The sequence below is a fragment of the Pinus tabuliformis genome, chromosome J, assembly GCF_031772625.1.
Source record: "Pinus tabuliformis cultivar Carrire ecotype Pingquan chromosome J, CPIR1, whole genome shotgun sequence".
NCBI classification, from domain to species: domain Eukaryota; kingdom Viridiplantae; phylum Streptophyta; class Pinopsida; order Pinales; family Pinaceae; genus Pinus; species Pinus tabuliformis.
Genome location: NC_142295.1, coordinates 1307712231 through 1307736074, shown reverse-complemented (window position 1 = coordinate 1307736074; position 23844 = coordinate 1307712231).

The window sequence follows — 23844 nt, the reverse complement described above, 5'->3', positions numbered from 1 at the left end:
GCGGTTTCTTGAGATCCGATCACTGTGAAACTCTCTGGAAGGGTGCTAGGGACCCCTTAGGTCCTCTTCTAATCTTCACAACCTCCTGCAAGAATTTCCTTTCACCAATCCACCTCTGCATAGTCAAAAACTGTTAAAGCACATGCACAATAATTCTGCCAACTTACTCAAAAATACAAAAAGATGTCTCTTTTCGGATTTCTCTTCAGAAGTAGCTTAGTCACACACATTTTACCTTTCTAAGAGTCAATGGCATTCCTTTCTGTAGCTTTCATCATTTTTCTTGCACCAGTAGGGTTAGTGGGTAAAACTAGGGTTTGTTAGGGTTTGCATTTCCTTTCCACTTTCAGTTTCTTTCTGCAAGTAGATTAGCATCCTTTGAGTTAGCATTCATTCATCAGTTAAAAATATTTTTCTAAGAGCTCATAGAAGTTGGCTTAAGCTCCTAGCGGACTTGTGCCAGCTAATCAAGTGACAGCCGCGGAAAGAGCTAGTACTTGTGCATACAACACCATCGCTTCCAAGTTTGTTATGAACTATCGGGTTGATAAAAGTAAAGAAGGGAGTCACAGGAGTTGCAGCATTATTGCTGCAATATTGGGGCCTGCCATCTTTTTGGTGCCGTTGACATCAGATCTGGACAAGGTGAGACCAAACATGTTTGTGGTGAGTTTGCAAAAAAACAAATCTAAAGGATGATGTGAGGATGAGTACGAAAACGACTGAGTGTATATGTATGCATGTAAAAGAAATGTAGCAATGCATCAAACTGATGGAACAAAAAGCGTGTGAAGGGAGTCACCGCAACGATGACCGTAGGTGTAAAAAAGGGAAAACTCATGCAACTCTTGAGGAAGATAATGTATAACTTGAAACAACACTTTTACAAGATAAAACAAGTTAAAATGCCAACGGTCGTCAATAAAATGAGTGCAACAACACTCTCATAAGCAATATAAACAAAAGCGACAAAAAAAGAAACGAAAGGCAATAAAAATAAAACTCACCCCAAAAAGTGATCACAACACTCTGAAGGCTCCTTTATCTCCTAAGGAAGCTAGAGTTTGATTATCGAATGTATAAGTGAGATCTAGAGGTGTCCATTACATAGATTAGATAAAAATGGATTTCATGACGTGTATGCTTGAGATCAAAGACAACAACGACACTTGGCAGAAAATTCTATAGATGGCAATGTGTCACCTTCAGGAAAGTAGTGATAGATCCATACTTTCCAGGGATGATTTTCCTCTTAGATTCTTTCTTTTTGGGAAAAAATCCATGCACATCCTGGGATGATTGCATAGTTCTCAGAAGGACCGAGCATCTCTCTCGTTCATGCACCGATCAATTTATAAGCACAACAAGTTCTGCGCGATTTCTGGGCTAAGTTGCTCTAGGGTGTGTAGAGTCTCAAAGAAGGTATGTTTTGATGGTTATTTCAGTATCTTTTTCATTAGGATATACAAACCTTTCTGCATTTTAAACTTAGATAATGACGAAACACGTGAGGTTAATAGGCAAAACTGATAATTGTCGTTCTTACGTGTAGGAAGGAGGAAAAGCAAAACTTAGCCATCTCAAAGGGATAGACAAAGAGGAGCTAACTGTTGTCCCTTTGACAGGGAACCGCAAACAGACCAACCCAGAAAAGGAAGCGGAGATACCAGTTCGGAGCAGAAAAGGAAAGAAGTGACTCAGGGTCAATGATTCTGCGAATCCCTCAGGATCTTAGATCCTGAGGGATCGCTATTTTATCTATTTTTTGTATCTAGATATCTCTGTCATCATCCTTATATAAGAGATAGCATTGTTGGCTATAGGAGAAGTTCTGTTGTAATTTGTTTTTAACAAATCAAGGCTATGATCTTTATATCTTGTTAAGACTTGCTCTACTGTAAGTTTATTTCATGCACTAATACAGACTTGGTTACTCTTTTATCTTTGATCCTGGATCAACTTTAAGCGGTGTACCCCTGTGTTGTTGGGGAAAAGTATCTGATGCGGATGACCCTATCCCTACTCTAAAGGTGACAGTCTTTAGCAACAACTGAAAGTAAAGCTTTGATGATTTCCTTTATGAAAGTACAGAGAGAAGGAAAAGAAGGTCAACCAACCTGGTGTCTTTCGCTTAGTCGATCCTTGTCCTCTCTCTTTGTCTCTTGTTCCCAGCTCCTTGCTCTCTTTGCCGGTCCAGCTTCACACAGATCCTGCACAAAACAAGAGAGGAAACTACAAGATACAAGTACTCATAACTGATGCACGGATTAGAGTGAATCAAATATACATGTAAATACAAAACATCAATGTAATACAAATATATAGGAGAACATGCAAAACTTTATTGATAGAAGTAACAGGGTTCTGAGAAGGTTACAACCAATGATGGCTCCAATCCAGCAACACCTCCCCAGCAGCAAGAACTCTCCTCTTCACCTCTAGTAAAACAATCACCCAATAGCTCTAACTGTAATCCAACAGCACCTCCTTGCTTAACACAAAATTCCAGCCTCCTTAGACCTCATAGAAGAGCTCTATATATAGGAGAGAAGAAGAAAGGATGAGTCAGCTTGAGGCTGGTATAGAGCTGACTAGTGTCCTCTCCCTGTTCAGTTAATCTTCAGTTCTTGAGTCCACTTGGAGATCCTTGGTTACACATGGTGATCAAGTACCTCTTACTCATCACAGGGCGAATCTTATGAACCAAGTGTCAGTTTGGAAGCTTCCTGGGCAGTTGACACCTTGCAGGATGACTGTGCCACTTGGCCAATCTCGCCCAGCGCAGGTAGCCTTCATTACTTTTGACTTCCAGCGCAGGTACAAAGAGGGACAGTTGCATTCTAGCGCAGAAGCTCAGTGGAGCAGCTGACATGATCCAAAATAAGCCCGTTTTGAAGTGTTTTCAGGTGGAGAACTGATTGGAAGTGTTGTTGTTTGATGACCTTGTTCTTTTAGGGGTAAGAACAACATGTTTAGGGACTGAGGATCCCTGTAATTATTGACATTTCATGCTCCATGCTATGAGGCACAAAAATGTCTATAACACCCTGGAGGCTAAGGGCCCGGCCCTGGAGGACACTTGCTCTTGTACCATTACGTGTGGTTTCTGTGTGGTTTGATAATAGGCATGATCTGGTAATATGTTGTGTTTTATCAACATTATATTACATGCTCTATTATGTTTAATTTGTTTAATGTTCCTGCAAATTGAAGTCTTATATTGACACTGCATTATGTTACCAATTTATTAAAGTGTTGATTAATCTCTACAGGATCGTATCACTCCAGTACAGAGTTCATGGTGATTGTGTTTTAGCATTATGACAAGTTATCTTGAGAAATCTGATTTCAGATGATTATTGAATGTTACTGTTTATATCTTGAAATGCAATCACATGCGTTTATTCAGATCAATAACAGAAGCAGATTGAGCACGTTGTGTTTCTAGGGTTGTAATTCCTTTGAGACTGCAGGATTGATGTTTTGATTGGAGTAGTTAGATAGAATCACAGCTTGATGAACTTGGTTATTGTTTATTCCAGTTGCTGTTCCATTTAGTTGCTGTTCCATTTCTGAATTGCTGTTCCATTTCAATCGTTGGTCTATTTCAAGATTGCTGATTTGTTGTTTCATTTACTTGCCATTTCTTAAGGACAAACTCAGGCTGTAGTGAGTGTCAGCTTCTGCTATTTGGCTCCCAGACCTCTGATATGCTCCCATAAGTTATGAAAGGGATAGGTTATTGCCACCAAACCCTTGGCTGATGTGATGTTCCATTTCATCGTTATTTCCTTTACTTTCCATTTCATTTATATTCATCAAGGACGCTCTCAGGCTGTAGTGAACCCCAGCATCTGCTACCTAGCTCCCAGACCTCGGATTTGTTCTCGTCAGTTATGAAAAGGATGGGTTATTCCTACCGAACCTTCGACTGATGCAATGCTTGGTGTGATTTAGCATTTTTAAGTAGTTAAGTTGTAGACATGCAGCCATTTACTTTTGTATCCTTTAAGTAGCTGTACTACGAGCATTACTCTGACAAGTGCTAAGCCTCAGACTGAGACACTCTTTTGAAATAGCAAGACGTTCCCGGATTGACATTCTAATGTGAGGTAACTAGAGGTCAAAGAGACCCTTTTTATAGCTCTACATTTTGGCACTGTTGCCGGGGAAAGAGTGTAGCCATTTGTCTTTTTTAGGGTAGTGTACGAACCTGCTAGGGAAGAATTGGGTTTTGAAAACGGAAGGTAAGAACCTACGTACGGAGCATGTAAAAGCCCTGCTCCTTTGCTCGCTTTCCTGTAGAATTGCTGTTATCTGCTTAAGAAAGATTTAGTAGTTAAATTGAGTGCATGACTAAGCAAAAAAAGCCGGAGAAAAATCCCAAACCTTTGTCGAAGCAAGAAAAAGCTAAGGGGCCGGTGACCCTTGGTCGAACAACATTCATAGACGAAATCTATAAGAAAGCCGACTCTCAGCCTTCAGTAGGACCTAGGAAAGTTATTTCCAGAGAGCCTACTAGCTCCCTTCAGGCCACAGGTTCACCATCTGTAGCCTTTGCTGAAGTGCGTAGTCAAACTGACGAACAGGACTTTCAAGAAATTGAAAATTCTATTCCAGAGCGATTGCAAGAAGGGAATTTTAGTAATCTTTGTGAAGGAGAAGGGGAAACGGGGAAAGAGCCAAGATCTCCTCTTAGGATAAGTCAGCCATTGAATAGCCCAGACAAAGGAAGTGCGGTAAAAATTATTATTGAAAAGATCCAATCCCCTCAGATAGGAATTCCAGATAGAGGAAGTGCTATTAAAACTAATCCTGTCAAAACCATTCCCGCTCAACCAAGAAACACTCTTCTAGATATTCTGGAAGGTTATTGGCATATATTTGACCCAATGGCTCAAAATCCACCAAACACCCAAACCTCTACATTACAATACCACATAGTGGATTCTGCAGCAAATGGCCCCATGAAAGCAATTCCCCTTCAACATATCCCTACATTTCACGGACTTACATCAGAAGACCCATATGCATTTTTATTTTAATTTGATGTACTATGCAGGGGATATGATTACACCACTAACCCCCAGAAACTAAAACTGTTTCCCTCGACCCTGAAAGGGGTTGCTTTAAGATGGTTTATGGGATTAGGTGGTGGGGTTATAAATAATTGGGATCAAATGAAGGAATCTTTTCTAAAAAAATATCAAGATTACTGCAGGTCTAGAGAACTAAAAGATGAAATATTCCAGATGGTGGCTAGACCAAGCGAAACATTAGAAGAATATGTGGAGCGTTTTCAGTATAATTTGCAAAGATTGCCCTATGCATCATCACCCTTACCCGATAATGTGTTGAAAACAACATTAATAAGAGGCATGAAAGAACAGTGGATTGAAACATTAAACATTATGGGAAAAGGGGATATTTATCGGGAAAATTTCGCTGACATAATTGATCTATGCATCAGGAGTTCGAGAGGCAGTACACGGATCAAATTAGCAGAACATGATCGGTTTGCAAGAGAAAACAAACTTTCATCATAAGGAGTAACGCGGGCTGAAATCGGAAATTTATTGGAAAACTTTAAAACTGATATACTAGGAACACTGACTACTCAATTGGACGTTTTGCAAGCCAAGCAAAAGAAAATGGAGGCAGAACAAAATTTAGCTATCTTCTGCCCCAGATGTAGGAAGAAGCATAGCCATAAGGAATGCCCACTAGATGCAGTCCAAGCATGCGCCATTTGTGCAAAGGATCATTCGACAGAAAGTTGTCCCTCACTACCTGGACTAAAAGCAGTATATAAGGAGGCAGAAGAAGAACCAGAAATGGTGTACATGCTCAACCAGCGTCGTCAGTGGCAACCACGACAAACTAGTATGTTTTCAGATCCAACTTATTCTTTTTAGTATCCCCAGTATAACGCTCAACAGTATAATACATGGCAAAGCCAATTTCAGCCCCCATTTCGAAACTAGTCACCACAGTCATATCCTTCTGTTAATCCATGGCTAAATCAAACGAGCCAATCCGGTTGGTTGAATCCTTCTTATCCCTCACCATATTGGCAAAACAACCCATATCCTCCATAATGGACTCCCCCTACTTCACAAAGTTCACCCTGGCAGAATAACTGGCAGAGACCAACAAATCAACCAGTAGGAAATGTCCCTCTCCCTCAACCTACACTGCCAGCTTTACAGCAGAATCCCCAGGCTAATCTGAGACCGCAACTCCCAGCCTAGCCCAATCCCAATCCAAAAAACAGACCGGTCCAAGCACTCCAAATTTTAGAAACACCAGAAGAAGGACCCGATCTGAGGGAGTGCAATGATCTTCAACTAAGATCTGGGCGTATTATCCAAACAGAGGGAAATAAAACAGTTCAGATTGAAGAACAGTTACCTAGAGAACATCTGTCACAAGAAGAGGATATGAATAGACAACAAACTCATAATCAAGCAACCACATCCTCTCCCTCGTTCCCATAACGTTTAGTCATACCTCGACCAATACAACAATCTAATTTTTACATTCTGGGAGAATTACAAAATTTGTACATAAAAATTCCATTCCTTCAGGCCATTCAAGACATCCCGATATACACAAAAACTATTAAAGAATTGTGCATAAAAAGGCCAAGGAGGAATATAATGGATAACCCAAGAGTTCAAGTAGTCGGTACTTTATCTGACCTATTGTCAGGAAAGGAAACACCTATTAAGTATGAGGACCCAGGAAACCCAATAGTAACTGTTCAAATTTATGGTCAAACCTTAACCAATGCCTTAGTTGATCTTGGAGCTGCAACCAATATATTGACAACTGCTACTTGCCAAAAGCTAGGCATTACATCTGCAGAACCTACCTCAACTCTGCTAGAATTGGCCGATCGGTCTGTGGTTAGACCGGAAGGCATACTGCATGATGTCATGGTCTCGGTTGACTCCTGGGAATACCCAATTGATTTTCTGATAATAAACCCTAAAACCCAACTTGATGGACATCCACTGATCTTAGGAAGACCTTGGCTCGCTACCGCTGATGCCTACGTCGGCTGTCGTCAAGGGAACATGATTATAACCAAGGGGGCGGATATCAAGAATTTAGTACTATATCCCCCAACGTAGCCAAGTATCACTATAGTTAAAACTAATAGGCACCATGTATCATACCTGACTGACAACATCAGATCTCCATTGACTATACAAGAAGCACTAGAGTTCAAAGACCGAACAAAAGATGATGCCATCAGTAATTTCATTAGTCAAACTGAACTCACATCTCGTACCCATTTTCATATGATAAAAGCAGCATTTGATAACGAAGTAGAAGAGGAACCTCTGAAAGATTCACACGATCACACAATCCATATCACTTCAGTTGCACATAGTAAAATTATGGAAATCGAACCTGGAAAGACCTTAAACATTAACGCTGACCTTACACCCGAACAAGAAACAAAACTCATCTATATTTTAAGAAAATATAAAGAAGCATTTGCATGGGATTGCCCTGATATGAAAGGAATTGACCCACAGTTATGTACACACCACATCTATATAGAAAATGATGCAAGACCTGTTAGGCAACCTCAGAGAAGACTAAACCCTCACCTAAAAGAAGTAGTAAAAGCTGAGCTTCAAAAACTTTTAGATGTTAACTTCATCTACCCTATCTCTGATAGTAAATGGGTCTCCCCGCTTGTGGTGGTACCAAAAAAGAATGGGAAGTGGAGGATCTGTGTGGACTACAGGGAGCTGAATAAGGCAACACAAAAAGATCACTTTCCTCTCCCGTTCATCGATCAAGTATTGGACACTTTGGCAGGGAAGAAATTCTTTTGTTTTCTCGACGGATTCAGTGGGTATAACCAAATACAGATTGGGCCTGAAGATCAGGACAAAACTACTTTTACTTGTCCTTGGGGAACATTCGCCTACCGAGTTTTACCTTTTGGTTTATGTAATGCCCCTGCCACATTCCAAAGGGCTATCCTTAGCATTTTTGCAGATCTAATAAATGAAGGACTAGAAGTATATATGGATGACTTTACTCCATACGGAGATGAGTTTGATCCAGCATTGGAGACACTAGAAAAAGTCCTACAACGTTGCATAGCTACCAGGCTTTGTTTAAGCCATGAAAAATGTTACATGATGATGACAAAAGGACTTATTTTAGGTCATTACATTTCAGCAGCTGGCATTTAGGTAGACCCAACCAAAATCCAAATACTTTTGCTTATTCCTACTCCTACTACTCAAACAGAGGTACGTAGCTTTCTTGGATTCTTTGGTTATTACAAAAGATTTATAGAACATTATTCACGTATTGCTGCACCATTGTATGCATTAACTGGTAATATTGATTTCTGTTGGACAGAAAAATGTGAACGTGCCTTCAAAGATCTGAAGAAGCTTGTATCTACAGCCCCAGTTCTTCAGGGACCAAATTGGGATTTGCCATTCCAGATATCATTTGATGCCTCAGATACAGCCATTGGAGCAGTCCTTGGACAGGAGGAGGATAGAAAACCATATGCAATTTATTACATTAGCAAAAATCTATCCCCTGCTGAATTGAATTATACTGTCACTGAAAAAGAATTTTTAGCTGTTATACATGCTATCAATAATTTCAGACATTACATTGCTAGATATCCTGTTATTCTGTACACAGATCATTCTACTATAAAATATTTAGCAAATAAGCCTGTCACAAATGGCAGAATAACTAGATGGTTGATTTTATTGCAGGAATTCGATATTACAATCAAGGATCGACCCGGGAAAGAAAACCCGGTAGCTGATTTCCTCTCAAGAGTGCCAAAACGAGTCGATGCAGCAGCAGTTGAAGATCAGTTTCCAGATGAGCATCTCTTTGATGTTGTTGTTCAAACACCCTGGTATGCGGATGTCACCAATTACCTAGCAGTAGGAAAGTTACCAAAGCATCTAACCCCTAATGAGCGAAAACAGATTGTCCAACGAAGTACCAGATTTTCCTGGATTGGGGGTTATTTGTTTCATACATGGGCAGACATGCAAATCAGAAGATGCGTTAGACAAGATGAATTTTTTGATATATTGAAAGCATGCCATGACCAACCATGTGGTGGACATTTCGCTGATCGTAGGACTGCACATAAAGTATTACAAGCAGGGTATTATTGGCCCACAATTTTTAAAGATGCAAAGAAATTCGTCCAAGCATGTGACAGTTGCCAGAGAGCGGGACGCCCTAGTCACTCAGATGAGATGCCTTTGAAACCACAGTTAGTCATCGAACCATTTGAGTGTTGGGCTCTTGATTTCGTGGGACCAATCAACCCGCCATCAAACCAAAAAACATACATTTTGGTGGCAACAGAGTACGTCACCAAGTGGGTTGAAGCAGAAGCCTTGCCTAGAGCTACAGAAGAATCTGTTATACAGTTCCTGCTCCATCTATTTGTGCGTTGTGGCCTCCCTAGAGAGATAATTACAGATGGAGGGCCATAGTTTGCTGGGAACAGAATAGCGACAACACTCAATAATTATCATGTTCAACATAAAGTTACCACCCCATATCACCCGCAGGAAAATGGGCAAGTAGAAAGCAGTAACAAAATAATAGAGACGATTCTAACAAAAAAAATTGCATCACATAGACACGATTGGGCAGCCAAACTACCAGAAGCACTGTGGGCTTATAGAACAACATGGAGAAGCACTACTGGTCACTCACCTTATCAGATAATGTTTGGAAAACAACCTATCTTTCCTATAGAATTTGAAATCCAGACATTATGAACAGCACAACAAGTTGGTTTAGATTTAACTGAGGCACAGACTAATCGACTACAACAGATTAATGAGCTGGATGAAATTAGGCTCTCTACACTTCAACACACTGCTCTGATACAGCAGCAGAGAGCTAAATGGCATGATGCTCTCATTAAAAACAGAGTCTTCCATGAAGGAGACTGGGCTCTTTTGTATGACTCTAGATTTCAGGACTTCCCCGGGAAACTCCAGACTCGTTGGTTGGGACCATATGAAATTCAGAAAGTGCATGACAATGGGACCCTTACCTTGACTACTATCAATGGTTCTGGATATACCTTCAAGGAAAATGGCCATCGAGTCCGTCTCTATCACAAACCACTTACTCGGGAGTCCTTCTACCAACAATTACGCCAGGATTCAGATATGGAGATCTTAGGGGAGGAAGACAAGTCTTCCCTGCCTGTAACTCACTAAAAAAATCTACTTTTCTTTATAATTTGTATATAACTTATTGAATTATTTTTGTACATATTTTTTGCAGTATGTTTTGTTATTTCTGCTATTTCTTATCCAAAAGGAACAACACTTTTGATTTTTGTTGTTCCTTTTCCAAAGGAACAACACTTGTGATTTTCGTTGTTCCTTTTCCAAAAGGAACAACACTTGTGATTTTTGCTGTTCCTTTTCCAAAAGGAACAACACTGGTGATTTTTGCTGTTCCTTTTTCCAAAAGGAACAACACTTTTGATTTCTATTGTTCCTTTTCCAAAAGGAACAACACTTTTGATTTCTGCTGTTCCTTTTCCAAAAAGAACAACACTTTTGATTTTTGTTGTTCCTTTTCCAAAAGGAACAACACTTTTGATTTCTGCTGTTCCTTTTCCAAAAGGAACACAACTTTTGATTTCTGTTGTTCCTTTTCCAAAAGGAACAACACTTTTTATTTCTGCTGTTCCTTTTCCAAAAGGAACAAGCACTTTTGGTTTTTGCTATCCCTTTTCCAAAATGAACAACACTTGCAACTTATGATTTTTGTGGTTCCTTTTTCAAAAGGAACAACATTTATGTGTTTTTTTTGCTTCCAAAAGGAACAGCGCTTTTGATTTCTACCGATCTTTTTTTAAAAAAAAGGGAACGACATTTCCTTGAAACTACTGTTCCTTTCTCCAAACGAACAACATCTGTGAACTATTGTTATGACCTTCCTTGAAAGGAACATTACTCATACGATTTTGAAACAGCTTTCTCCCTCTACCCAAATTAAGGATGTTTATTGCTGATGTTCTTTCAAGTCTTTTGGAATACAACTATACATTTATGAGATTAAAGCGAAAACGCAGCATACCGAAATCACTAAATCATAAATCACTATCTTTATAAGAAACTGCCTTGACTTGGTGAAAGGATGCGGAGAAAGACATGCTTACTTATCATATTTTGCTGCCATTTTTCTACTAACTTCGTTTTGATTGGTTATCTGTATTATGCTGGTTCTTTTTCTTTAATTATCATATGGCAATAGGATCAAAAGGTCTATACCTTTCTATTGGGATATTAAGACTTCTTCCACCATTCCTACTCTTAAGGAGTGTTGAACCACCCTTTGTGCATAAAGAAGGAAAGGATCTCTATTAAAAAGAAGCAAAATAGAATTTCTAAAGACTGTCAAATTGCAAGATAGGAAGTCTCATTACGAGCTGACCTACCATGATCATCAAGATGGAAGCGAAGTGGCATTCCCATTAGGGCCACCACACTTGGGAAATGGTCCAAAAGGTATATCAAACAAATAATCCTTGGAACAGGAGGTCTCACCACGAGCCGGCCTGCCCACTATTCGCTCCTTCCTCGTGAATGGCATTATGACTAACTGGTCACTAAGCCAGCATAGTGGCCTACATTTTGACATTGCTCAAACGCTTCCTCGCATGCACAAAGGACTATGGTTCCAGGGGTGAAACAAACAACTCTGCCAAGGTTATGGACACCTATCGGCAGCAGAGCACTGTTAATGGTATTGAAGTTGTATGTTTACACCAATAGGTAAGAAGATTACATCCTTTTGCTTCCTATGCCATGATAATTAAATTATATAATATTACCCAACCATATAGCGCATCACTATATATCATCGCCAATCATTACGAAGCTACTGATAGTGACTGCATGAGACCTTCTATTTATGGCAAATGTCTTATCCCCACACTTCCTTCAAATCACCGCAGCCCCATAATATTAAAAGCGATCTAACTTTTTACCTCGATTTCAGTATTACGCTGTTTTTGGCGAACATGTCATATATCCATAAGCTATTCCATAAAGACCTCGCGGCAGAACAGACGCTGCTCCTTTATTTGAAAGCTGGGACAGCCTATCACTTTGCGAGGGGGGAGGTAACCTCATCATTCCCCAGAGTACGTGTTAGTCTGTTATTTGAAAAAAATTTGTACTGAAGCACGACATGGCTCAACGGTATGATCTTTTACTATTTTTGTTTTCCTTTGCATGAACTGATGTTCGAAGCTATTTCCATTGAATATGCTGTTGCATTTAAATTTGAACGAGGAATACGCTACCAGCTTCTTTGCGCTTCAACAAATAGCTGTTGTTCCTTTAAAAATTGGAAGTGAAACTATGGGAGGAAGGTCAGTCCGCCGAGAACCGCAAACATTAACTGTTTCGGCTGCAGCCCGAAGAATCCTTAAAAGAGCAGGATGGTTGAACTATTTCAACCGCCTGAAGAATACTCCACAGTAAGAGGAAGCGAATTGAAGTCACCAATGACATAATAGCAAGAGTCATGAGACTACTGGCCACGGGACCAGTATGGACAATAAAGAAGGAAAGGCTGCAAAAGATTTTGGAAATCTTTCAGGACGAGGGTCAGAAGTTGAGCAGTTCAAGCAGGAGGAAGGAATGGAACATCAAGAAGGGATCCCATTACAAGACCCGTTAAGGGAAGATGAATTGGCTGACATTTTGGCCAATATGGGCGAATATGGCCAACCCCTGAGTCCATCAAACCTCCATGTCGAAGAGAAAACCTAGGAGAAAGATGCACCCGAGGAATTGCATGAAGAAGAGGCAGAAATAGAAAACTTGCCCGTTCATAATGGGAAGATATTAGAAAATGCTAAGCAGGAACAACCAGTTCCTAGTCAGAAGCCACCAGAAGAAATTCCGGAGGAAATAAGGGCAGAAGAGGGATCAACCCAAGAAATAACGGAGCCAAGTAAGGTTCTTACCCCGGAACAGTTACCTCAGGAAGAAAATCAGGAAGCCAGCCACAATCCAAACCGCAGTGAACAGCCTACTGTTCCTTCGGAAGAAATGATGGAAATAAGGGAATTACGAAGGGAAAAGAGGACATTGTTGAACATAATAGCCCAGCTTCACCAGCAAATTAAGATTCTAAAAGCAAGGCAAAGGGTGAAGGGGACTTCAAGAAGAAAAGGTCTGACTACACCAGTAAGGCCCCTTAAGGGCAGGAGGCGAAGGACCAGAAGCCGTCCCATTGCTCAAAACCCTGACAGAAACAAAACTGTTGTTCCAAATGAAGCTGAAAAACAAACTGTTGTTCCATTTGAAAAGGAACAACAGTGGGCTGGAGTTCGTGTTAAAATTGAAAAGGATGATAAGATGGTTCAGACGGAAGCACCACCATTGGGAGTAATAAGGGCTCTGAACTCAAAACAACATAATAAGAAAGTTCAAGTAAAGCTCCCGGCCTCCACGGATGCATGGAAGAGAGACCCAAAAACAAGAACCCTCCAATAACATTTGAAGCAGGCCCAGCAAGAAGCAGAAAAGCTCAGGCAGCAAATGGTCCCCCGAGAAAAATATGAAAAATTACAGCAGCAGCTAAGGAACGTCAACTTATCTGAAAGCCAAGCTTTCGAAGGATGGCAAAGGGAACAGGAGAATGCTGCCAAGGTAACCCATAGATTAGATGTAGTTATCAAACAAATGGATACCTTGTGTTCTTTATATAATGACGTTCTAGCATGTAGAGCCCCTGCCAAAAATTATGCCCTATTTTTAATGGAGAGGTATTTACAATTGAAAATAAAGGCTTTCAAAGCAGGCGCTCCTATACAGATTAATGCTATGGATGATTTCATAAACTGCTGTAAACAATACGGGGTGAAAGTGCAGAGATTATTATGTGAATTTTACTTGCATAACCTTATACTAGAACAAGAGACTGAATTGAAACCAGGCCCTTTTGTTGGGGACATTCAATTGCAAGCATTTATCTCATTTGCAGTTAATCAAATTAAATGGCTCAAAGCTTATAACGCTTTTCAAAAACAAGAGAACGGATTAGATCTTTGGGTAAGAGCCGAGCCTAGGGATCCAGCGCAGTTATGGAGGAGTCATAGAAACCTTATGAGGGCTCCAGGAGTGATTGAAGCGCTAGGACCCATACATGAGGCAATCATTCGGCAGGGACTTGAATACTTTTCCTCTATTAAGGACCCTGCCATTAATGCAGCTAAATTTCGATATCAAGTATCTAATCCGAATATTCAGTTCAGAGAACCATTTGAATACGAGAACTTTAGACTTGCTGCTAGCTGTTTTCCCCTCTATGGTGAAATTTTTTTGAGAGCCGGGCCATCCTGGTTAGGATATAGGTTCTGGAGTCCAATCATTTGGCATCCAGCACCCGGATACCAAGCCCTATATGAGATGCCTGAGGGTCAGACAGGCCACTTCTTTGATTATTTAGTTTCGCATCATGACTGTAGACCCTCACATGAGATTCCATCTCCAGCTTACTCACTCACTGCATTGCATATCAACTACAATGTTTTCATGAGGTCATGAAAAAGGGTAAGCTAGGGGGTGTGTAGAGTCTCAAAGAAGGTATGTTTTGATGGTTATTTCAGTATCTTTTTCATTAGGATATACAAACCTTTCTGCATTTTAAACTTAGATAATGAAGAAACATGTGAGGTTAATAGGAAAAACTGATAATTGTCGTTCTTACATGCAGGAAGGAGGAAAAGCAGAAATTAGCCATCTCAAAGGGAAAGACAAAGAGGAGCTAACTGTTGTCCCTTTGACGGGGAACCGCAAACAGACTAGATCAAAATGGACCAACCCAGAAAAGGAAGCAGAGATACCAGTTCGGAGCAGAAAAGGAAAGAAGTGACTCAGGGTTAATGATTCTGCGAATCCCTCAGGATCTTAGATCCTGAGGGATCGCTATTTTATCTATTTTTTGTATCTAGATATCTCTGTCATCATCCTTATATAAGAGATAGCATTGTTGGCTATAGGAGAAGTTCTGTTGTAATTCCTTTTTAACAAATCAAGACTATGATCTTTATATCCTGTTAAGACTTGCTCTGTTGTAAGTTTATTTCATGCATTAATACAGACTTGGTTACTCTTTTATCTTTGATCCTGGATCAACTTTAAGCGGTGTACCCCTGGAGGCTAAGGGCCCGGCCCTGGAGGACACTTGCTCTTGTACCATTACGTGTGGTTTTGTGTGGTTTGATAATAGGCGTGATCTGGTAATTTGTTGTGTTTTATGAACATTATATTACATGCTCTGTCATGTTTAACTTGTTTAATGTTCCTGCAAATTGAAGTCTTATATTGACACTGCATTACGTTACCAATTTATTAAAGTGTTGATTAATCTCTACAGGATCGTATCACTCCAGTACAGAGTTCATGGTGATTGTGTTTTAGCATTATGACAAGTTATCTTGAGAAATCTGATTTCAGATGATTATTGAATGTTACTGTTTATATCTTTAAATACAATTGCATGTGTTTATTCAGATCAATAACAGAAGAAGATTGAGCACGTTGTGTTTCTAGGGTTGTAATTCCTTTGAGACTGCAGGATTGATGTTTTGATTGGAGTAGTTAGATAGAATCACAGCTTGATTAACTTGGTTATTGTTTATTCCAGTTGCTGTTCCATTTAGTTGTTGTTCCATTTCTGAATTGTTTTTCCATTTCAATCGCTGGTCTATTTCAAGATTGTTGATTTCTTGTTTCATTTACTTTCCATTTCTTAAGGACAGACTCAGGCTGTAGTGAATGTCAGCTTCTGCTATTTGGCTCCCAGACATCTGATATGCTCCCATCAGTTATGAAAGGGATAGATTATTGCCACCAAACCCTTGGCTGATGTGCTGTTCCATTTCATCGTTATTTCCTTTACTTGTCATTTCATTTATATTCATCAAGAATGCTCTTAGGCTGTAGTGAGCCCTAGCATCTGCTACATAGCTCCCAGACCTCGGATTTGTTCTCATCAGTTATGAAAAGGATGGGTTACTGCTACCGAACCTTCAACTGATGCAATGCTTGGTGTGATTTAGCCTTTTGAAGTAGTTAAGTTGTAGACATGCAACCATTTACTTTTGTAGCCTTTAAGTAGTTGTACTGCGAGCATTACTCTACAAGTGCTAAGCCTCAGACTGAGACACTCTTTTGAAATAGCAAGACGTTCCCGGATTGACATTCTAATGTGAGGTAACTAGAGGTGAAAGAGACCCTTTTTATAGCTCTAAGGGTGCCTCTCAGGCTCTACGTAATTTTCCAACTGAAGGCAGGCTATCACCTAGCTCTACGCAATTCTGAAGCTAAAGGATCACTTGCTAGCTTAGACTTCTCTATGCAGTTTCCCAGCTGAAGACAGGATGCTAGTTGGGTCTGCGCAATTTTGGTGTCGAAGCTCACTATTCATTTCCATTGCACATTTCATGAGATCAAGGTTGGTTTCCTTGAATGATTGCGTATATCATCAAGACAATGGTAAAACCAGTTTGCAACCAAGTCATGGGGTCAAATTCTGAATAGACGACAAAGAAATTAAACAAACACAAGCTGTAAAGTGAAAGATAAAATTCAATGAAAACACAAGTACCCAAGCAATGTAAGATAAGCTACTAATATTTTATTACATAGGCTCCAAAACAAAGTGAAGGCAAAATTTTGGAGTGTGGTTGTAGCACTACAACACCTTGTCACCACCGGTAATCCTTTCTTGCAACAAATTTGTCAAAAATTCCTTCAAACCTTCCATGTATATATTTAAACCATTCATGTCACCTTATAAACCATCCATGTCGCCTTTTAAATCATCTATGTCATCTTTATTTCTACTTCCAAACCATCCGTGTCCCCTTTTAATTCATCTTTGGTTTCTCTTTGTGAGAGTGAAATTTGTTGCACTTGGTCCCATAATTTTGATATATCATTCTGCAATTCCTAGTCTTCATGCGTTATAATAGATCTTTCTGAGGGCTTAGTCGGTGTATACTTATTTTTATTTGGAGGAATTTTAGAACTCAATACTGATATCAATGCTTCAATATGCCCTTGGAATCACTTCAAATATATTTTTCAAATAAAAGTTATGCGATGTTTAAAAAAAATACACAACCTTTTCTTTCTTTCAGGAGCTCGATCTTCAAATGGTTGTAAGTCTGTAATGTTGGATCTCCAATTTTCGAAATGTGATCCTGTGGTAGCCCTATGAATCTTATTTTTAGTGCCACAATTCAGAACAATATTGCATTCTTTAATATACAGTTATGCCAAATCTCCCACAATTACATTATTATGGACTACTTTGGTAGAGTGAAGTCGTATGGGATTCCATGTGATACTGTTTCAACATTCAACCTTGAAATTTCTACATATGAAACTAAATTCCATCCTCTTTCAGCTAGCTTTTATAGAATTCAAATTTGATGTCTAAAAAGTAAGTTATGGCTATTTTCCCTAGGTCACTTGTTTGAGACTGAATTTTGGAGCATGAAAAAATCCTACCTCCTTCAAGCCATATCTCAAAAAAATATTCTAAACCAAGATCTAAAATTCTAGTATGAAGTTTACCAAGAAATCAGCTCCACTTGGTTCCGATTTTAGTTTTTTAAGCTGTTAGAGCCTAGATTTACCTCAGGTTGAATAGGTAAGACTCTAGGTCCACATCAAACCATGCTCAGCCTCGTAGCTAGCCCTACGCGGATAGGAGAGGGGTCTCTCCGGGTCAATCTTAGCAAAAGATAATCAATAGGATTTGAGATGACTTGAAATGAATACTGATTTTAGGCTAGGTAATAAGTGCAAGGATTTGTTTTGAGTTTTTAAAGGTTTTGTTGGAAAAAAGGGACAGGCAAATTTTGGGTCCGGGGATGAGGACTAGTTTTTGCAGAGTTCTGATTGGGGCAAGGAAGGCAATTTTTTTGATGCTTTGGATTGAATGAATGGATGGATCAAACCGGTGAGGGGCTAAGAAGGGCAAGAGGGTCTCAAGAGTCCTCCTCAAATAGATGAAAACATGTAGAATTAAACAAAATTTCAAGGCAGAGCATAGCAGTCCAATGAATTCTACCTTAATCACTCATTTGTTTAATTGCAGAAGAAAAGAGAAGGGAAAATGATACACGTAAACATCAGTGAACTTACAAATACATAGAGAAAAACACCAACAAAACATAGAACCACATGGATCCCAACAAGTGCTGCAAAATCGTGGTCTTTCCTTTGCCAAAATTGCAGAAATGAAATATACAATAGAGTGCCAAGCAATCCCAAGTATCCAACCTTGAAAATGATTGAGAAATTATATGATATAGACAAGCCTAACTCCTTCCCATGCCTCTATGGGTTGAGCTCATCATTCTAGGACCTGTTTGAACCAATTCTAAACAAGGAACTGAAATATAGGTAATCAAACAACTTACCCCTATATGCTAGGAAACTGATTCATTCCTTTAATTTTCACTTTTTAGTGAATGAATCCTCTAGAACAAGTAAAAATGTGCCAATATTTCATCATGGTTATCAAATTAAATCATGAAATATCAAGAGTAACATCAAAAATCAAAACTAGTCAAAACTGGGCGAATTTCTGAGCTAAATAGTGAAAAATAGGTAAAAATCCTCTATGCACCGCGCTTGATTCTCTATGCATCACGCCACTTTAGAGCTGATTTTGAGGCACTTCCCGAAGTCCAAATTGAGCCCAAGATAGCTTTTTGGAACACTCTACCTATCTACCTTCCAACCCAAGTGGAATTTCTGAATTTGGATGTCATTTTCCCCTCCAAAACTTCAATCTCCCAAGACTGCTTCCAGTGTGTCAAAATAGGGGCAGTGAGGTCATTTTTTGATTGTTTTTGACCTCTTTGAGGGTCCAAAACCTGCCCAAATTTCTTGGCCATGAACAAGAAATCATGATTTTTCATGCCAAATCCATAAATGCAAAGTTTTTGTAATATGGAGCTCCCTAGCAAAAGCGCGCGCCATGTGGCACGACGCATAGGGAGACAAAACCTGTTTTTTAGTGCAAAAAATTTCAAAATGTCAAAAATTGCTCCAAATTTCTTGAAATTTGTGCTGGACCTTCTCTATCAAGTGTCATGCTAGGCTAAAGAGGCTTCGGCCAATATCCAAAGACGATCATGCTCTTTTTGCCTCTTTTGCTTCCTTATTGCTTTCTTTAATTTTTCCTTTAGATTCCTGATCCGTGCCTTGCAAACCTTGTTCCGTGCCATGTAGTGGAAAGCCATGTGTCTCAGCAATGCTTTGTCCCTATCGACTTTGTCCAGCAGTCCCTCTAAGTGGATGTTGACTCTCTCGAGCCAAGACTCCCGATCAAAATGAATCTCTTGCTCCAAAGAAGTGAATTCAATCCTCCTCCTTTGGGCAGCTTGGCGATTCTCCCTGATGTATTGTAATTCCATAATCGCATGCTAATCTTCAAGCTGCTTATTCCTTTAATCCAAGTATTTTGTATTCCACTTAGCCCTCTCCTAGTCGAGGGACAAGGCTTTGATCTCTGTTTGCTGCTCCTGGATGATATCTCTAATGTTGGCACTTTGCGAGCCCATGTCTGTATCGTCATCCTGAATGTGAATGAAGTCGGTCTCTCATTCACCTGAAGGCCCCTCATCCTGCATTGGCCTCTTTCCTTTGTCTTGTACCTGTGGTGCTGAAGTCGGAGGTGAGGCCCCTTCCACACCAGGTGGAGATAACACTTGCTTAGCTGCTGCAAACAACTGCCTAGTACCGTTCTGATAAGTAATGAAAACCGGTATAGTAGCAGTGTGTGGATCATGGCCTTCATGCTAATGAGAAGATCCACCTGTCTCATGCCTAGCCTCTGAAGGCCACTGTGAAGCCCTAAAGAAGTCACGAGAGATGAAATCATCCCAAGTGATGCCCTGTAATCCAAGCTGATGAACCACCACAATCTTGATGAGAGAAAAATGATAAACATTGTTAAGTTGCTGCTGAGGGGTTTTGTGCTGCACAAGGGTGGTCATCCTCTCTATGTTCTAGCATATAAAATAAGGAATGTTCATCATCCGTACCTGGGTGAAATGCATGAGAAACCTTATGTGATAAGCATATAAACAATAGAACCGTCCTTCACATCTGAAATAATTCATGATTAATTTCATTAATGGAGCATATTCATCTTTAAGATATCGAAATGGAAACACTCTTGAGCTGCCTCAAGAAACCAGTTTTAATATATGGCTTATAATATTACTGGTCAATCTTCTTCCTCTTGTTCCATGGTTCTCCAATGTTTGGTATGCTAGTTGCCAGCGAGATAGATTCTGGTGTAAGTGTGAAGGTGACACCAGCTAAGGTAGCCTGATCTCCATGTAAATGCAGCACAAATAGACGAGCCAACTCATGATGAAATTGAACATTAGCCAGCTTCTCGCAAAACTCATAACATGACTGTTGCTGAGAAAAGGAGATGGCTAGAGGGCAGGCCTGTAATTCAATGAGGGTGATTGGTTCTTCTCTGATATGTCTGCCACCTCTATGAGGCCTCCAGGGTGCATGTTCCTCCATGGGTGAGTCACTTTGGGTTTCCATTCCATAATCAATTGAATGACCAGATGACATGACTACTGTACAAAATTCCTTGGAGAAAACTGATTGTTGATGTATGAAGACTGTGTTGGACTGCTCTTTAGTGATGTGCTTAACCTCTGCCACCAAGGGGAAAAAAGAACAAGGGACTGTTAGGAGGGAGGAAAATAGTGAGGGATTAGGGGGTATTGGGATAGATTTTTTTAGGAAAATATGAGAGGGTTTGGGATTTTATGTATGGGAATAGGGTTTAGGGTTTTACATTTAGAAATTTGGGAAAGGGAATTTGGGATAGGGGTTTAGTAATTTTAGGGAATAGGGAACAATGAAATCAGGGGAAAATGGAATAAGGGAGAAAAGAAAATGATGGGAAGAGAAAAAAATTGGTGGCAAACAATTGTTGAAACTCTAGGCAGCCATTTTTATGTGAGGGCTTTGACAAGGAAGGTTTTGATTATATGTTTAGACCATCACCATCCATAAACCACCATAGCATATCACAAAATTGGATGAAACATCAAGATGGAGGCTCTACCTCAAAAATCCATGCAAGTTCTTGGCAATTTGGAGGAATTGCGATCAGTTTCGAGCCTTTTGCTGTGTGCATTGTGCAGCTCACCCAATGCGTTGTGCCTTCCCAGTGCACCACGCCCGTGCAGAAATACACTGCACATTTTCTCCCAGTGCATCGTGCCTCTCCGGTGCGCCGCGCCTTCCGCCCAGTGCGTCGTGCGCACTCTAAACACAATTTTGGCTTGGAAAATTACAGTTTCGCCCTCTCATCACTAAACTTCGACCTTGTTTGATCTCTTCAATGCAAATGACATTGATACACATATAGATATATTTATAAAGACATGGATTTGATTTTGTCTTTGTAAAGACCCACTTTTGTAATGTTTTAAAATTGGCATTTCTTCACTTTAATAGAAACCCTGTTCTTTTGTTTCCCCTTTGATTATCTGACTTGAATGATGAATCTTTTGACTATTTTTGTAGGGATAGTGGCATGTCTTGACAAAGGAAGACCAGGGTTGCGTTTGGAGAATTTAACAATTGAAAAACTTTTGACAATTACATGGAAATTTATTACAAAACGAAATGACGAATTTTCTTCAAAACAGAGTTTTGAAGAAAAGTCATAGTCCAGCAATATGACGATGAGAATATTTGAAATGAATACTTATTGAAGACATCCTCATGACCTGTGGGCATTATTTGACATTCTAAAGACCAAACCCTAGACCTAGAAATTGAAAGACTCTTTTTTCACCAAAACACCATCTATGACTGTAAATGAATGAAATCAACTTTGATGACCTTTAAGAAATTTTGACCAACCCAACAGGTGCAACCATGAGGGAAGCAGGTGAAGAGACCTTTCCATTAGACATTGGTATGACCCTAATGGAATGCAAATGGAAGAGCTAAATGAGACACCTAAAAATGAAATGCAATAAGAGAAATGATCTCTGACGGAGGGATGAACAAAGTGACTCTAACATAAGCTCCATAGAAAAAACTTTATAGTGAAAATTACATGACGATATATTTGTAGCAGTGAAACCCTATAATCTAAAGCTATGATAGCGAATGTTATGAAACCAACTCACAAAAAGATAGATCAACGACTTAAAAAGTATCCTCTTTAAGGGGGAAACCTCCTTTACATTACATAAATGAATAATTCTTGGATGATACAAAAAAAAGACCTCCTTTATATATATAGGAGTCTAATAGGTGGCAATATAATCAGAGCCTACATACCAATAATAATGTAAGGTCACAACAATAAGGATAGTGGGATTCTATGGGGCACACCAATAACAATATGGGGGCTACATGGACAAAACAACAAAAATGAGGGGGATACACTAGTATTATAGAGTACTAACAAAATTTCATAGGAAGAGTTGGCAAAGGTGCTTCTTCTTCATGTGCAAAACTGTTGATAACCCTATGGCAAGTTGATACAACACTTCTTGCATGGCGAGCTTGTCGGTAGAATAATTTGGAAAAACATGCAGAATATTCTCTTTGTCGAGAACCCTAAGGAAGGTGACATCTAGTGAGGCAAACAAATTTGTGATCTCTAATATTGCCTCTGCTACAGGCGATGTGCAAGGTGATTATTCCTCAAATATCATCTAGTATATCGGGATGAGGAAGTGGCCTCTCATCTTCTCCATAACCCCTTGATGGATTCAATCCAAGAGAATCTTGCAGTAGATGTGCACGACAGGTTATTGATGTGACAAATCCCATTTCATACTAGGGAATTCTTTATGTTTAGAGATTGCATCCAATAAATATGCAGACATATAGAATCTCACTTGTGTGTCGTTGGGAGGATTTCCAAAGTTACCCACATGGATCCTTAACTATTGATCCAACAAGTCTGATTAGTTGAGTGGCTTCCCATTGTTCACAATCTGGTTCAGAATGAGTTTGCACCCTTCTGGAAAGGTCTCTGTGTTCTGCCCACCCTCCTCATAGACCTTTTCTTGTATGTGTTGGTGGGTGTCTGTCAAAACTTTTATGTCTCCTTCACCTAGCTCTTAACAACATCCCTTATGAACACATAGTTGTTGGTGGAATATAAGAGTGAGCCCATGTGTGCTTCTAGCTCAGGAAAATGGTACATAAATTGTTACTATGATGCCAGAAAATTAGTAAACCTCTGTCTACTGGTACTGCTCAAATTCATGCTCTTCATGTCAATATGTGAGATAATCCAGTTGATGACATATGAAAATGAGAAGGTTGGATATATACATGCAACCCTGTGTAGCCTTGATATCTCTAAATTAATGTATACCTATCGGTCCTCTAGATCTATTGCAAAGTTCTTTACTAAGAAAGCTTCATTAACTTTCTACCATATAAGATCTGATTCATTTTCGACATACAATTGAGTGTGCGAGTATAATGGCAAGTTTATTGGTGTTTTCTCAATTGCTTCCCCAGTACTTCTCTTAGTGGTATATTTTAAAGTAGTTATCTTAAGTGAGATGGTAACAATGGATATTAGAGATAAGTCCTGAACAAATGTGCAAAAGACATTCATGGCAAGAAAACATTAGCCTTTTTCAAATCTATCTTCATAGCAAGACGAGGTAGAAAACTGATGCACTATTGAGAAAATTTATGCAAATTTTCTTAGGAAATTGAGTGAGACTAGTAGTGGGAATTGCTCATT